Source organism: Crocodylus siamensis, chromosome 2 (assembly GCF_052110815.1).
Source record: "Crocodylus siamensis isolate JL-2025a chromosome 2, ASM5211081v1, whole genome shotgun sequence".
In the NCBI taxonomy this organism is placed as follows: Eukaryota; Metazoa; Chordata; order Crocodylia; family Crocodylidae; genus Crocodylus; species Crocodylus siamensis.
This window is the reverse complement of record NC_143396.1, coordinates 240,468,057-240,484,014: the sequence shown is the minus strand read 5'-3', so window position 1 is coordinate 240,484,014 and position 15,958 is coordinate 240,468,057. Positions and strand designations below refer to the sequence as shown.

At 45.8% G+C, this 15,958-nt stretch overlaps 1 pseudogene; it reads right to left on the bottom strand.

Annotated features, from left to right (window-relative positions):
• Positions 1–3,472: 3,472 nt before the first annotated feature.
• LOC149871953 (U2 spliceosomal RNA) lies at positions 3,473–3,597 on the bottom strand (annotated as a pseudogene).
• Between the last annotated feature and the right edge of the window lie 12,361 nt (positions 3,598–15,958).

The following is a 15,958-nucleotide window of genomic DNA, read 5'->3' as shown; positions in this document are numbered from 1 at the left end:
CTGAATACTTCTAGAAAAAAATCCAGTTATGATGTGGGGATCCTTCACTGAAATTGTTCCTTTAGTACTGCCATTCTCATAGTCAAGCACCCTTTAGGATCATAGGATTTCTACTGCCATTGACTTCCACTTCAGTAATTCCAGCATCATGCTTGCCATATTTAACTCCTTGCATGCTCTCACCATCCCGTAGACAGTGAGATGTGACGTGGTCTCCCCCTTCCTCCCCATTTTCTGTGTGTGACAGAATGAACTGTCACCTAGGATTGGGGAACTTAATTTTCTCAGAGTTTTCCTTGAATAGAAGGAAATAGGGGAATAGGGGCATCTGGGACTCAGAACTAAACCACTCGAGAAGGGAAAAAGGAAGCACTCAGGAAGGCTAGATTTCTGAAGAAGAGTAATGGAAATGAAGTCTCCCTAGAGAAGCAGGAAGAAACAATTACTTTCAGGGGAGAAATATTGAGTCTGGGGACATAGGAAGCAGGACTTCCTCTTAAGGAAATTTTAGAATTGCTTGAGAGGATAGAGAATTTATGGGGAAAATTGGAAGAATGATTTGGGCAATTGGAAGCTGATGACAAATTACATCCATTTTTAATTCCATTATTACATTCATTTTGGGTTTTTTCCCTTTCCTCCCTGTTTCCTCAATCTATAGCAGTCAAGTAGTCCTGGTGTCAGGCTCACAGAAGAAAGGTGTACTCACTGACTGCAGTTTGGTAAGTGGTCTTAGGCCATGCTCACTGAACCTTATAAGTTGGGTCTGAAGCTCAGGTGTAATAGGATCTTGAAAAGTTAGGACTAGAAGGACCTTAGTGGATAATCTACACCAGGAGGTCAAACATACAGCCTGCAGGCCAGATCCAGCCTGTAGAGTCTCATAATCTGGTTCCTGATGCTGCCCTTTTTTGCTGTGCCATGCCTGGGGAAGTGTGCTGCCCATGGCGTTGACTTAGGCTGGGTCTCAGATTGCATCGCTGGTGGTGCTTACACAGTTTGGGCCCCAGGCTACGCCATCCACACTGCCCACTCAGGCCAGCATCCTGGACTGGCCTGGGCAGGTGCCATCTGTACTGGATCAGGAATGCAGGTGGGTGGGGAGAGGGGCGGGAATGGGGTCTGTGGACCTGATCCATCCATGGACCAGCCCTATGCCACTCACCTGGCTCACAGGGCCAGATGAAGTTGAAATCCCTGATTTAGATCAATCCCTTCAACCGTGTTTAGTTTTTGAGTACCTTTATGACTAAAATTAAATCCATCTCACTGCCAGTTTGCAATCACGAGACTAGTGGCCCTCCACCCTACAAAGATTTCAAGACTTCCAGCCTTTTGGTGTTTGTACATGTGTCCCACATTTTCTAGTTCTCTTGACTGGAAATAAAAGGTAGATCTTTAATCTCTAAATTGCTGGTTTGAATCTGGGTTCTCATGGATCTGCAGGAATCAGCTGCATGTCAAGTAATTACCTTCATAAAATGAGCTAACAGTCTTAGTCCAGTTTTCAATGGATAGGCTACCAATTCACACCACAAATCAATTGAAATCGCCTCTGAGATTTTGAGTCTCAGCAGAAACCAACAACAGGAAAACTTAACTGCCTCCACACTTAGAAGCTGCACTGTCATGTTAGGATTGAGGCTGGCAATATCAGAAAGCCACTTTGTAACAGCAAAGATCACTCTACATCAACTTAAAGCAAAAAGAAAATTAGTCCAAAAGTTTAAAAAAGCCTTTGCTGACTGAGACAGTGACAGAACAGTTTAGAAAAGCTTCCACTCATGCTTCCTAGGCTGTACCTGTTCTATGGATAAATAAAAGGACTTCAAGCTTGAGTACTTTCCCTTTGGCACTATTTACTCTTTTAAAAATGTGCAAAGACTCACAATTGTTCCCTGGCAAATTTTGGAGAGTTTACTTTTTTTTGTCACAGTCCCTGTAAAGTGTTTGGATTGGTATTGTAATATATTTTCTTTATTACTGTTATCAGAGGTGACCCTGGGATTACCTCTGTTTATGGTTACTTATTAACAATTTCCAAGCCTTTTAAAGTATATGTATGATTATTCTTAATAAAAATACCTATTGTTTAGATTTGATTTTTTTCTTCTTTTCCTCTTGACTCCAGATCAATCTCTTATATTAATTTCTGGCAGTGTTTTGTGCTAAGCTTTATATATAATTGAAACTAAACCCTTCTCCCATCTTTATTTTTTCTGTTTAAAGTACATTAACACTGTAATGAATTCAGACCAGTAAGTGGCCAAGAAGCAAGATTTAAAAACAGCAAAGCCATTTCTGAAATTTAGGTGAAAAGTGCCGTGTTTACTCAAATGCGAAACAAGGTTTTTCCCCAATCGGCGTGGGAGGAAAAGCCCTTCATCTTACATTCATATAAAAAGAAACCTCATTAAATACATTGTCTATCATTAAACTGCTGCCAAAAGCAGCATGTGCTCAGTAATGGAAGCCAAGTATGAAGCTGATTAAATGTAGCCAACACCGAACATGTTTATACAACACAGGCAAACATGCTGCTGACAAAACATTTCTGGCCCTTTGTCGCAGGGCACTAAAGTGCCTGCTCCTTTAAGAGCAGAAACTGCCTAGGAAGAGGGCCCTAGGAGCTAGGCAGAAACCCAGAGGTGTGGATTACTGTGGCAGCAGGTTAACAAGGGAATTACCCTGCACCAGCACCCAGTCAGCTGACCGGAAGAAGGCAGGGCCCTGGGCACATATAAACCCCAGGACTGAGGCCAGCAGGGCTTAGTTCTCTGGCAGAGAAATATTGCCCAGAGATGCTGTGGCCACCTGATATGCTGCCTATAGGACTAATGGGGCTCCCAGGAGCTCACCAGGTACCCTGGGCTACAAAGCACTTAAGAGGAAGTTTGACTCTTTGAAAGGGACAGAGCACACCCTGAACTGGTTGTATTATGTTATAGCCCAGGGGCTCATAGTTTGGTTGCTGTTTATAAAATGGTGGACTGGGCCAAGGCTATTGGGGAGGAGACCCCAGCGCCAGAGGGCACAGCACCAGTGTGGGTGCAAAGACAGGGCTGTGGAGAGCCCAGCAACGAAGGAGAGGCTGAGTTATATCACGGCCTCAGAGGGACAACGTTTACATACCATCTGTGAGGCTTGTGGCATGGTAAAGGGGTGTTTTTGGAGCCACACATCTAGCCCATAAGGCTGAGGGTGTCCTGTGAGGCATTCATTTTGAGTGGGACCCAAAAAGGGGCCCAAGAACCCACAGGGTTCAGTGGGGTCCATCAGGACTATGCCCAAACAAACTCGAGGGCAGCCTCCCTATTTATTATAATTACCAGAAAGACATGGCAGGAGAGGAAGAGGGCGCCCATTGGCCAAGATTGGCACGGTCATGGAGCCCTAAGGGCATCATGGCCATCCCTGAGGACCCAACACTGTGACACCCTTAAAATAAAACAGGTGGCTATTCCCTCCAGAAGGAACTGGCACTGGGCCTGAAGGTACTGCAAAACCAGGTGAGCACAAGGAGGGCCAGAGCCAGCCCTAACACCCTCTCTTGGTTGCCAAAAATGCTTGATCTTAGCCAAAAGGCAGAGATGCTTATAGGAACCTACCAACAGGATTTTTTTGAAAAAAATATTTCTATGTATGTGTATATATATCTATAGATATAGATATAGTTATACACACACACACACACACACACACTCACACACACACAGTATCTAGCATAAGCTTTTCTTCACATACCTCAGACCACATTTAAAGCCCATGCACCTGTTACAGTAAATGCACCTGCGTACCCATCCACAGTCCTTTCCCTTATCCAATCACAGTCTCTTAGTCCTAGCCCTGATTTTGGGGTTTACATTCTCAATTCATTCACTGTCATTGTTACTGTCACTGTCACTATTGCTGTTGTTCCTGCTGCTGTTGACACTGCTGCTGCCGTCATTGCTGTCTCCAGGTGCGGTTATGTCACTGTGCTCTTCATTATCCCTGTCCACTCTCCCTCTTAGGGCATCTTTGAACAGCCTGTGCCAAGTGTCCCTTTGCCAGGTGGAGTTGGCTCCATCTTCTCTGTCCTCTCCCACTAATTACTGGTAGCAGAACTGGAGTTCACACAGGAATATTTTAACACAATGTGTTTCCTTGAGTTCCATGTATCTGTACACCAGTGGATTCCTGCACTTCCATAGAGTGCTCCTGATGCAGGACATAAACTGGTCAAAGTGGGTTGTTGGGAAACCTGGTGTTTACTGTCTGTACAGCACTGCCTCCCTTATCATCAGCCTGCCTCATAGTTTCATAGTAGGGTCAGAAGGGACCTGAGCAGATCATCAAGTCTGACCCCCTGCCTTGGCAGGAAAGAGTACTGGTTCCAGATCCTAGCTACCCTGACAGGGAAGTAGCGCCTCCTGATGTCTAATCTGAATTTAACCTCTGCCAGCTTGTGACCGTTATTTCTAGTCACTCCTGGTAATGCTTGGTGAAACAGGGACTCCCCCAATGCCTGCTGGTCCCCTCTGACTAGTTTGTAACAGGCCACTAGATTCTCCCCTCAGCCTTCTCTTATGGAGGCTGAACAGGTTCAGGTCCTGTAGCCTGTCCTCACAGGGCCTGCCCTGCTGCCCACCATTAATGCCAGTGGCCTTTCTTTGAACCCTCTCTAAGTTGTCCACATCCCTCTTGAAGTACAGCACCCAGAACTGGACGCAGTACTCCAGCTGCAGCCTGACCAGTGCTGCATAGAGGGGGAGGATCACCTCCTTGGACCTGCTTGAGATACATCTCTGGATACATGACAAGGTGTGGTTGGCGTTCCTGACTGCATCCCCACACTGCCTGCCCATGTTCATGTTGGCATCAATGATGATTTGAAGGTCCTTTTCTGCCTCTGCACTGACAAGAAGGGAGTTCCCCAGCCTGTAGGTATGGTGCTGGTTCTTCCGCCCCAGGTGCAGCACCTCGCATTTGTCAGTGCTGAATCCCATCCTGTTCTCTTCCACCCACCCCTGTAACCTGTCTAGGTCCGACTGTAGACTGTTCCTTCCTTCTAAAGTGCCCACATCCCTCCACATCTTAGTGTCATCAGCAAATTGGAACAGAGTGATTTTTACCCCCTCGTCCAAGTCTCTAATGAAGATGTTGAACAGTGCGGGCCCAAGGACTGAGCCCTGAGGAACCCCACTGCCCACACCCCTCCAGGTCAAAAATGACCCATCCAGTACCACTCTCTGGGTGCAGCCCTCCAGCCAGTTGGTGACCCATTTGACTGTGTAGGTGTCGACACCACAGTCCTTCAGTTTCTTAATGTCAAAGGCCTTCCAAAAGTCCAGAAAATCTACGTCCACTGCTACCCCTGCATCTAAGGATTTGGTGACCTGGTCGTAGAACGTCACCAGGTTGGTCTGACAGGACCTGCCTCTAATGAAGCCATGTTGGTTGTCCCTAAGCATAATCTTCCCTGCTGGCCCCTCATGGACATGTGCCAGAATAATTCTCTCAAAAAGCTTACCTAGGATCAAGGTAAGACTAACTGGCCTATAGTTCCCTGGATCCTCCTTCCTCCCTTTTGTGAAGATGGGAACCATACTGGCCCTCTTCCAGTCCTCTGGCACCACACCAGAGCACCACAAGTGCTCGTAAAGCCATGCCAGGTGTCCCGCAATGATCTCAGCTAATTCCCTCAGCACTCTGGGGTGGAGATCATCCAGACCAGCTGATTTAAATACATCCAGTCCCTCCAGAAGTTCCCTGACTAGATCCTCCCTAAGCCTTGGCCTAGGTGCGCCTCCCCTGGGGCTTGAGGGGGGCCCAGTGTGCTGCTGATGTGGTCCCTGCTCAGGAAAATGAAGGCAAAGAAGTCTCCATTAGTTTATATAGTTTAGCTGTCACCTCTTCATGGAACCAGTTTACCTTTTTCCACACCCCCTTGGTGTATGGATAGAGCCATAAAAGGAGGTGGTTGATGGTCTCTCTTGTGCCTTAACAGATTTTGTTGGGGAAGCTGGGTTGAATCCCTTTCCCTTTCTATCTCTATGCCCCCACTGGGAGAGCACAGTGGACTATTAGCCAGTTCAAGTCTCTGTGATCCTTTTATAGGTCTTTGTGGAAGATTCACTCCCATATGGCCTGGCTGTCATCATTGGGGAGCAGCTCTGTATTCAATGGCTTGTCTGTCTCTGACCACCTTCTGTATCCTTCAGTGGTTGGACATAGTTGCTAGGCTTTCATTCCGTAGCCCAGACTCATTCCGGACCATTTAGAACCAGGGGTGTTCCATGGTCTGTCGTCTCATGTTGCTTGGTGCATACACCCCTCACTGACTCAGGAGGTGAACTTCAAAATACGTGATGAAACAGGCTGTTTTGGTCTCTGCACTGGTTACCAGCTTGCAGATCTGGTTCATGTACCTTGCCCACCGAAACAGAAGGATTTCTGGCATTCCAGTGTCCTCGGTCCATTTCTTTTTGTACAGGGTCTTCTGTCCTTCCAGATGAACAGGATCAGGGACAGCGAGTAGCCCTGGTGGACCCCCAAATCTATCATGATCCGCATGCTCAAGAACCCATTGACCAGCACCTCGCTGCTCACATCTATGTACAGCCTCCTTATCCAGCCAATGAAAGTCAGAGGGATGCCCATTCGCCTCAGTATCTCGAAGAGAAACTGGTGTGATACTTTGTTCTAGGCCTTTTACAGGTCCAGGTTTAGTACAGCAATCTTCTGCCCTCTGTCCCATTCCAGCTAAAGCGTGTCCCTCATTTGCAGGGCCCTGTGGATCTGATGTCCTAGCACTGCACTTGACTGGTCCTCATGGATGATGGAACGTAGGACAGATTTAAAGCACTTGGCCAAGAATGTCAAGTCAAAATTCAGGAAGGAAATAGGCCTCCAGTTCTTCAAATTTTCCCTCAGATCCTTTTTGTACAAGAGGTTCATGAGGTCCCAGGCCATCTCAGCCTCCAGTCAGCCCTCCTGCAGTCACTCTCAAAAAAGCTCCAGCATGTAGAGGCCCACCAAGCCCCAGAAGGTCACATAAAAAATCCTTGGGCAGGTTGTCCAACCCAGAAGTCTCACCATTCATGAAACTCTGGAGGATCTTCTCAATCTCTTCCAGCACCTATTCTTCCTCCAGCTGCTGCTGCTCAGCCTCCTCAAGGACTTGGGTAAGCCCTTGCAGGCACTGCTGCATAGCTCATAGAGATACATTAACTTAGGCAATCTAAAAGAGATATATTGATAGTGCCCACTAAGCACAGTCCCCCTCACTGCCAACTGTTTTTCAAGTCATGGTGAGCTACTACATTGCATAGTATTCATTTTCCTCTTCATTCCCACAGCTGAGCTTCACCTTTGTTTTTCCATTTCCCATGATTCCAATTTCTTTACCATCCTTAAATGTCTGCTAAACATCACCAAACAGGGCCCCAAACAGTTCACCCATAATCTCTCTGTTGTTCCCTCTCTCAGCCTGCTTTGTGTGATTAATGTGGTCCTGTCTTTCATGAGGTAGAGCTGAACCAGATTGCCCTGTGCCTCATCTGCATATGAACTATTGGAAGATCCCAGGACTCATGGCAAGAACACCCAGTTCCAGTCATGATTGGGTGGGAGGGGGGCTAATTAGTGTATGAATCCTTTGTGGGGGGATAGCTGGAGGACATATACATACTGAGCAGTGCTGAGAAACGGGGTCGCCATGGCTTTAAATGCTGTTGACTCTGTTGGGGCTTACCCCAGTAAATGTTATGGTAAATCATGAGCCTTTTGGCTTTGGATTTGTATCATACATAGTACGTTTATTGAGTACCTGTGCTAAAAGTGAACAGCAATTTCAAAAAAAAGTAAAATGCATCAATTCTGGATGAACTAAGGTCACTATATGCACATCACTACATCTATGATTATTTCAAGATTAGCATTTTCAAACGTGCCTCTCACTTCCAGGTTCTCAGGGAGAGTGGGGTCTGATAGTAAGGGGGGGATTTCTTTTCCATGATATAGCAGCAGGAGGGGGAAAAATTCATGGCAAACCTTCAAAATTAGATTCTATACCTGAAAAATTATAACAAATGTATACATTTTCCATCTATAGAATCTAATTACTTGGGGGTCATTTTATATTCAAGTAAATGCAATAAATGTTTATTTACATTCATTACTCTATAACAAAATATTAGATTGAAAGCATTTGGTGAATTAGTTTTTTTAACATCAGTCATGGAGAACTGAATGAGATAGTAAAGTGTTTATTCCTCTCTGATCACAGACTGAAACATGCAATTCCAGTGATGTAATACTGAATTAAGTAAAGTACACACACAACAGTTGCAATATAGATTACTCTATATGCATTTTTATTTAAGTAACTTTATTTCATTATATAAAAGTGTGCTTACATTGTTCCTTTGTGTGCATAAATGGAAGGCCATACTTAATAAAGGCTTTTAAACCATGTCCATTAAAATGACTCCTACTGTGTTGCAGTGCTTAGAGTATATACATCTGCTGAATTCTATGTTGTGCCTCTTCATCAAAAGAAAACAGGGCTTCAGGAAGTCTTCTTTACCAATGGGGTTCATTATAATAAGGCAGTACTGATTTTTTTTGTGAGAGAAACTACTATTAGAAATATGCTTAATGGGCTACATTCTGTCCCTACACAACCCTGCTGATTATAGTGGATGAACTTGGCCAAAGAGATTCTGCTGTCTTGTTGCCTATCCATGCTTACCTGCTATTCTCAGGAAGTGAATCCTGTTTTTCTATCGTTCATGTGGCAGTTTAATACTCCCTGTATTTCTGGAAGAAATATATTTCTAATTTCATCTTTTATCATAGAAATCATAGAAGTGAAGGACAGAAGGGACCTTAAAAGATCTTCAAGTCTAACCCCCCCTGCTCTGGGCAGGAATACTGTGGAGATCAAATTATCACAGCAAGGTGTCTGCCCAGACTCCTCTTGAAGACTTCCAAGGTTGGGGACTGCACCACCTCCCTAGGAAGTCTATTCAAGATTCTGGTCACCCTTACAGTATAGAAGTTCTTCTTTACATCCAACCTAAAACCATCCTCTAACAGTTTATGGCAGGGGTGGCCAACCTGTGACTCCAGGGCCACATGTGGCTCTTCAGAAGTTAATATGTATCTGTGAGGGAGCGGCGGCTAGGGGCGGCCGTGAACCCCCTAGCGCCGCCTACCGTCACTTTAGGGTGACGTAGCACCCTCAGAACCTCGCCCGCCACGACTTTGATGGTAAGATATATAATGTGGAGGCTGCCAGTTTCCCTAATGGACGGTCTAGTTGTTCGTCCCTATTCCAGGCGGGTATTTGATAAGCGTCCTGCCTTAAGGCGTGCCTCCAAGCCTCCCCCTTAGCACGCCCCAAGCCTCGCAGCTATTCCGGGGGACACTCGTATGGTCCCTCGCCCCTCGGGTGCCCTTGTTCTCACTCTCGGGCACCGGGGCTCTTCGCCCACCTGGCGCCTCCTTGGGTCGGGCCCCAATCTCTGGCCCGTTCCCCACGCCCTGGGCCTATCACGCTGGCGCCCAGCCACTTGCTGGCGCCTCCTGTGTCGGCTCCACCAGCGCCGCTCACTACCGGCCCCCCCTGGGCCGGGTTCTAGCCGGCGCCTGGCTAATCGCCGGCTCGGTCTGAGTCTGGAGCACTCTCGCCGCCCTAGCCTCGGCGCCCTTGGGCCGGCACGCTCTCGCCGCCCTAGCCTCGGCGCCCTTGGGCCGGCACGCTCGCTCTGCCCGGATCTCGGCTCTATCGCCGCCCTAGCCTCAGCGCCTTCGGGCCGGCTCTCTCTCGCCACCCTAGCCTCGGCGCCCTTGGGCCGGGTTCTAGCCTTAGCTCTATCGCCACCCTAATCTCGGCGCCCTCGGGCCGGCTCTCTCTTGCCGCCCTAGTCTCGGCGCTCTCGGGCCGGCTCTCTCTCGCCTGGCGCGCTAGCCTTAGCTCTATCGCCGCCCTAGCCTCGGCGCCTTCGGGCCGGCGCTATCGCCGCCCTAGTCTCGGCGCCCTCGGGTGGCTAGCTAGGCCTGGCTATTCGGCCCCTCTCTGGGGCCTTGCCCCTCAGGGGCCACTACCGCGCTCCCTGCGCGTTGCCCCTTTGGGCTTCCCCCCTCCGGGGCCGACACGCCACGCGCCCCGCGCCCTGTCTCTGCCCCGCTCTCGGGCCTTGCCCTCTCGGGGCTGACTCCGCGCCCCCGGCGCCCTGTCTCTGCCCCGCTCCGAGGCCTTGCCCTCTCGGGGCTGACTTCCGCGCCTCTGGCGCCCTGTCCCTGCCCCGCTCCGGGGCTAAACACCGCCCTTATGGGCTGGGGTCTATAACCCCGCACACTGCACCTCCCTGGCGCAATATAATGCCCAGCCGCACCGACACTAGTGCCCCTGGCACTGTGCCTCAACTGGGCACTGGGAACCCCCAAGCTGTTGGGGAGCTCCCCTTGAGGCCTCCTCGCTCCCCTACAGCCTCCCCGGTCCTCCGGATAAACTGTAACTTAATACTCAAGCCATCTGGCTATAACATAAGCAAAGGCTCCACACGCCTAATAACTCCAAGCCCCACCAGGGCCGCAATCCTACCTCCAGTCAGGGCGATGCTGTTCCCTGCATCATTGCAGCCGGTTAGCGCGATGAAGTAGCAGCCACTAACCCAGGCCGCTCAGCTCAGCCACAGAGCTCCTGCTCCTGCGGCAGCCAGAAGGGAACTGTGTCTCAGGCTCTGGCCTGAGCTGGTTATAAAGGCCTGGCCCTGCCCCCTTCCGGTCATGTGACCACCTGGTTGCCCCTGGCAACCAGGCACCTGGGCTGCCTGGGTGATTGGCAGCCCTGCCAATCACCCTCACAATCACGGAGCCCCTCTGTGACTCCGTGACAGTATCTCCTTGCATCTTTGTACAAGCACACAGTGACCAGCTTCCAAATGGCACAACATCTGATGAAGAGGCACAAACGGATCTGGACAAGCTGGAAAGGTGGGTAGAGCAGAACCAGATGAAGTTCAATAAGAATAAATGCAGAGTAGGGCTGTGTGAAACAGCACCATTTCATTTCAACTTCTGTTTTGACATTTTGATGGGATAGTGTTTCATTTCGAATTTTATTTTGATTTGAAATCACAGTTCCATTTCATTGTGTCAAAACTGTTTCACTCTTTCGACACTGTTTTGACATTTTGCCCATAGGTTGTAATGGGGAACCACAAAACTGTCTATAACTTTGTCAGTTCTTGCCTGATTCAGATGAAACTTACAGGGATGGTACCCCCTTCTGGGGCCATGAAGTTTGCTAGCTTTCAAGGAAATAGGTGCAGGGGTTTCTGGGAAACTGCACCTCAAGCTGCCAACAAGGAAAACTTGTGACATGGGTGACACTGTGTGTGCGTTAAGGTGCAGTGGGGTGAAAACTGCAGGCGTGGTAACCCCTGCTGAGGCCATGAAGCTTCCAAGTTTCAAGGAAATAAGTTCAGGGGTTTCTGGGAAACTGCACCTCAGGCTGCTGACAAACAGAACTCATGACATGGGTGGCAGAAAGCAGGCCAGTTCAAACAATGCCACCTTTTATGCTGTTTGTCCATCCCTCCCCCAGAGCACTGGGATTGGAAGGGACCTCAGAGAGGGATGACAGTCACTGGCCAGCTACACAGTCAATATGAGAGCAGTCCTTCCCCCCTCCTCCCCCCTCTTCCCCCTCCCTCTCCTTACATTCTGTTTCCCTGCAGGCAAGCCCAGCTTGAGCTTTGAAACTTGAAACGTTTTGAAACCCAAAACATTTTGAAACTTTCAAAACATTTTGACTACCCTCATTTCACTTCAAGGCTGTTTTGAAGCCCTTCATTTAGTTTTGATGTTGCTGTTTCAAACTCAAAATGAGTAGAAACAGCATTGAAATGAAACAGCTGATGAAATTTTGCCCAGCCCTAATGCAGAGTGCTTTATCTGGGGAGAAGTATCCAGTGACATGAATATAAATTAGGAGCAAATGTCCTGGCCAGCATGGTGGCTGAAAGGGACCTCAGGGTTATGGTTGATCACAGGATGAACATGAGCCACCAGTGCAATGCTGTAGTCAACAGAGCTAATAGCATACTGGGATGCATTAGCTGATGCATTGCGAGCAGGAAATGATACTTTCTCTCTAATCAGAACTGGTGACACCCCAGCTGGAGTACTGTGTCCAATTTTGGGTGCCACACTTCAAAAAAGACATGGAGAATCTTGAAAGGGTCCAGAGAAGAGCTGTTCAGCCCGGGGAAGAGAAGACTTGGGGGTGGTGGGGAGGACTTGGTGGCCATCTATAAGCATGTAAGGGGTAAATATTGGGAGCTGGGAGAAAAAACTGTTCACTAGGGTGCCCCAGGTGAGGACAAGGAACAATAAACCAGGGGTGGCCAACCTGAGGCCCCAGAGCCACATGCTGTTCTTCAGAAGTTAATATGCATCTCCTTGAATCTGCACAAGCACGTGGTGACCAGTTTCCAACCTGACCATGGACTCTGCCAGCCCAGAATCCTTTCTCTAAACTAAAAATATTTTAGCTGAAAAATGTGGACCATTTGTCACTTTCCCCTTTTGAACCTCCCAAACATCATATTAATTGGAGTTGTATGCATGCTTCCTATGCACGGTATCAAAGATATTCAGCTCAGTCATCAATTTACCATTACAACCTGTAGATAGTCTGTTGTTTGGAATGGAAACTTCATGATGATGTAAGCTTAAGATAGAATTGAGTGTGAACATGCACACACACACTCTCATATGCTTGCTTCCTTCCCTAAGGCAGCTACTTGTTAAAAGGTGTCTAGTCAGTTCTCACTGCATGGTAGCTTTCATCTTGGTTGACTTTGAGGATTGAGCTAAGTGGACTGACCCTGAGGATGTCCAGAACTAATAGCATAACTACAATTTGAGGTAAAGAGCAAAGAGAGATGTAACAGCTTTGAATTATTTTTGAATCAGGCATATCAAGGAACATTGAAGACATGCTGACCTGCGGGTTACATTTGACCCATTTCGTTAATCTCAAGGGGTTGTGACATGTACTATAACAAAGGTAACTGGGAAGGCTCTCATGTACTTTTTGACACACCTCATTTTCACTTTTATTCCAAAACGTGAATAAAAGAGGTAGGTGATGTATTTTTAGAGTAAAAAACCAAACAACCAAACAAAAAACCATCCCAGCAGTGCAGAAAGATCTCTTCTTTCCTGCTTTATTTCTCATTGAGGTAGAGATTGAAAAAATATTTTATATTTTAGATGAATATTGTGATCTTGTGATCCAAGTTTAATAGCATTCTACACAGAAACTCCATTTTCATTATCTTGGGTTTCCATCCTTATATTGTTTTTTATGATGTCCCTTAAGGAGGCTGATGGCATCATACAGACTCCATTCTTGGGTGAAGCTTTACCATTTCTGTGAGGTTATGATTACAGTTAATTGATATTAAAGCCAGTGAAACTGAACCCTGCAGAACCCTGCTTTTAAAAGAATTCCATTAAAATCAAGCATGCATTAGCTTTAACAGTAGGGCTACACCATATTTACAGCACCCTAAGTGGGGTAAGAATCAGGCTCATGCTGTGCTAGTTAATTGATTTTCTTACTCCTCACCTGTAGAGGCAAACTGTGCAGCTGGACCACACTGTCGCATACTTCTATTTTCTGTTTTTTAGGGACAGAGAAGGATATGTTTCTAGAAACAAGAGAGCATCTTTCCTCAAAATATAGGTCAAACTTCCAACATAATCTGGCAAATGTTGTTCTTGATTGTTCACGCTGTTTATTCAAGTATTTTTTCCAGTTACTTCAATGACTTCACCACCATGTCAGCTCTTCATAGCAAGAAAGGTGATATTTAGCACAGAGAATAAACTTGGATTCTGACCTCTCCTGTTCATTAAGGATTGTATTGCACATTTGGCAAAGGTAGGTTGCTGGTTAAAATGTCCTGGTCATAATCCAACTTGTGTAATCATGTTCTGTTTGATTAAATTCCCCTTGCTGTTTTAATTAGACATGGTTTTCTTCACTTCCTTTCTTACCCTATCTGTAGCATATCAGTGCTATTAAATAAAGAACAATTACATTAAGAATTCAGAGAACTGTTTTTAAGGGGTGAAATGATTCTTGCTTATATCTCTCCAGATGTATTATATTGTAATTATACATAATGTGTATATTTATATATGAATGTTAGGTTTAGCAAGTCAGTCATGCAAAAGATAGGATATGTTAGGATGAAGATTGCACTGGCAAGCTTTAATCCTCTCTTTTTAAGTGTATATGTTATGATACAGTCTTTAATGACAAGAACACACACTAATTCTTTTTGACAGAGCTCCAGCTTCATTGGACACACACAGAGGAGGGCTCGGGCCCATGTGGTATAAAGGCTATTTTCTGGATCCTGATTTCCTTTGTTGCAAACCTGGAAGATGTAGTGAGTGAGGCAGGGAAGTGCAGAACAAGAAAGGATGGTCTCATTTTAAAGGAGATTGAATGAGATTTTATCCCTGTCTCTGCCACGGTTTTTTGTGATGCTGTGCAAGTCACTTTAAATCAACTTGCACAAATAGATTCAGGTGGAATTAAGCTATAAATATTTACAATATAATGGAAAATGCTGGCTACTCTGAAAACTCAGTTTGTACATGTCCCAATTCAGACACCAAAATTTAATAGTTTTTGATTCTGTGTTTCAGTTCACAATAGAAATAATTGTCCTCAAATCAAAGGGATAGAGTGAAAATAAATTACAAATTTACAAAGGGACTTGAATAGTGATAATCACCACAGAAATGTCATGAGGTACTTCAGTTTCCAGTATGCAGGATAAAATCTTGTATATATAAAGCATAGGTTATATACTGAACAATAGAAAGGAAACAAAAAGATGGCTCATTCCCCAAGGATTCTTCATGTTCCTCTCAGAGTAAAGCAAGGGTCCAGAGGAAAAAATAGTGTGTATTAATTTAATTAAAAACTGTATCATATATGAATAAACACACAAGGGGGACAAATTAAGGTTGCATTGGCAACCACAACCCTGACATTTCCTACTTTTGTGATGTTTGACTTTACTATCTTAGTATCCTTTTAACTAGTGTTAAGTGAGTAAAACATATGTAATACATGATGGAATTGTTTAAAAGTTAGTGGTGTGACTTATACATGAGATGGACTTATAGTTGGAACAATATGGTACTGTTGTAAGGAACAGGTGACTTTGTGCAGCACCTTTAAAGGCTACAATGGCTGACCATAAAGTATGCAGTGCAATGTTATTTGCTCTGCCATTGCCATGCTGAAGCAGATGACTCTGCATGGCACCCTTAAAAAACATCCTCAGAACGAACAGTAAAACACTTTGGACTCAACAAGTTAGCATTTTGCAACAAAACAAAACCTTGTCATCCCAAAATAGGAAAAAAAATAATTTTAAATTTCTAAAACAAGGGGTTTTAGAAGATTTTGGCTCTACATATTAATGAGATTTTGATCCAGAACTCTAGTTCAAATCTTGGTAGTGTTGACATGAAATTGTTGCAATGGTAGGCTGGGAAATATGCAGAAGGCAGGAGTTCTTGTGGGTGATACTGTTTATTGAACCTACTGCATGATTCAAAGGGACATAGACAAGCTTTTGGGTATCACGGTCTCCTTTGGGAGATGCTGTGTGAGATAAGCAGACACAGCTGAGCTAAGTAGCTAGATGACTATTAGTTTACATCTTGTCTTTTAATAAATGTCTGTCTTTGTTTAAATTTGTGAACATATACCTAAAGGAAATAATCCTCAGCAATTATCAGTAGGAGGATGCTTACAAGTGGATTTCCAGAACTTGCAGAATAGTCAATGCTTTATTTGCCTTGATATGACATGGATTTTCAGGCTGACAATATGGGGAGTTTTGACATACAGGAACATAAGAATTGCCATTTA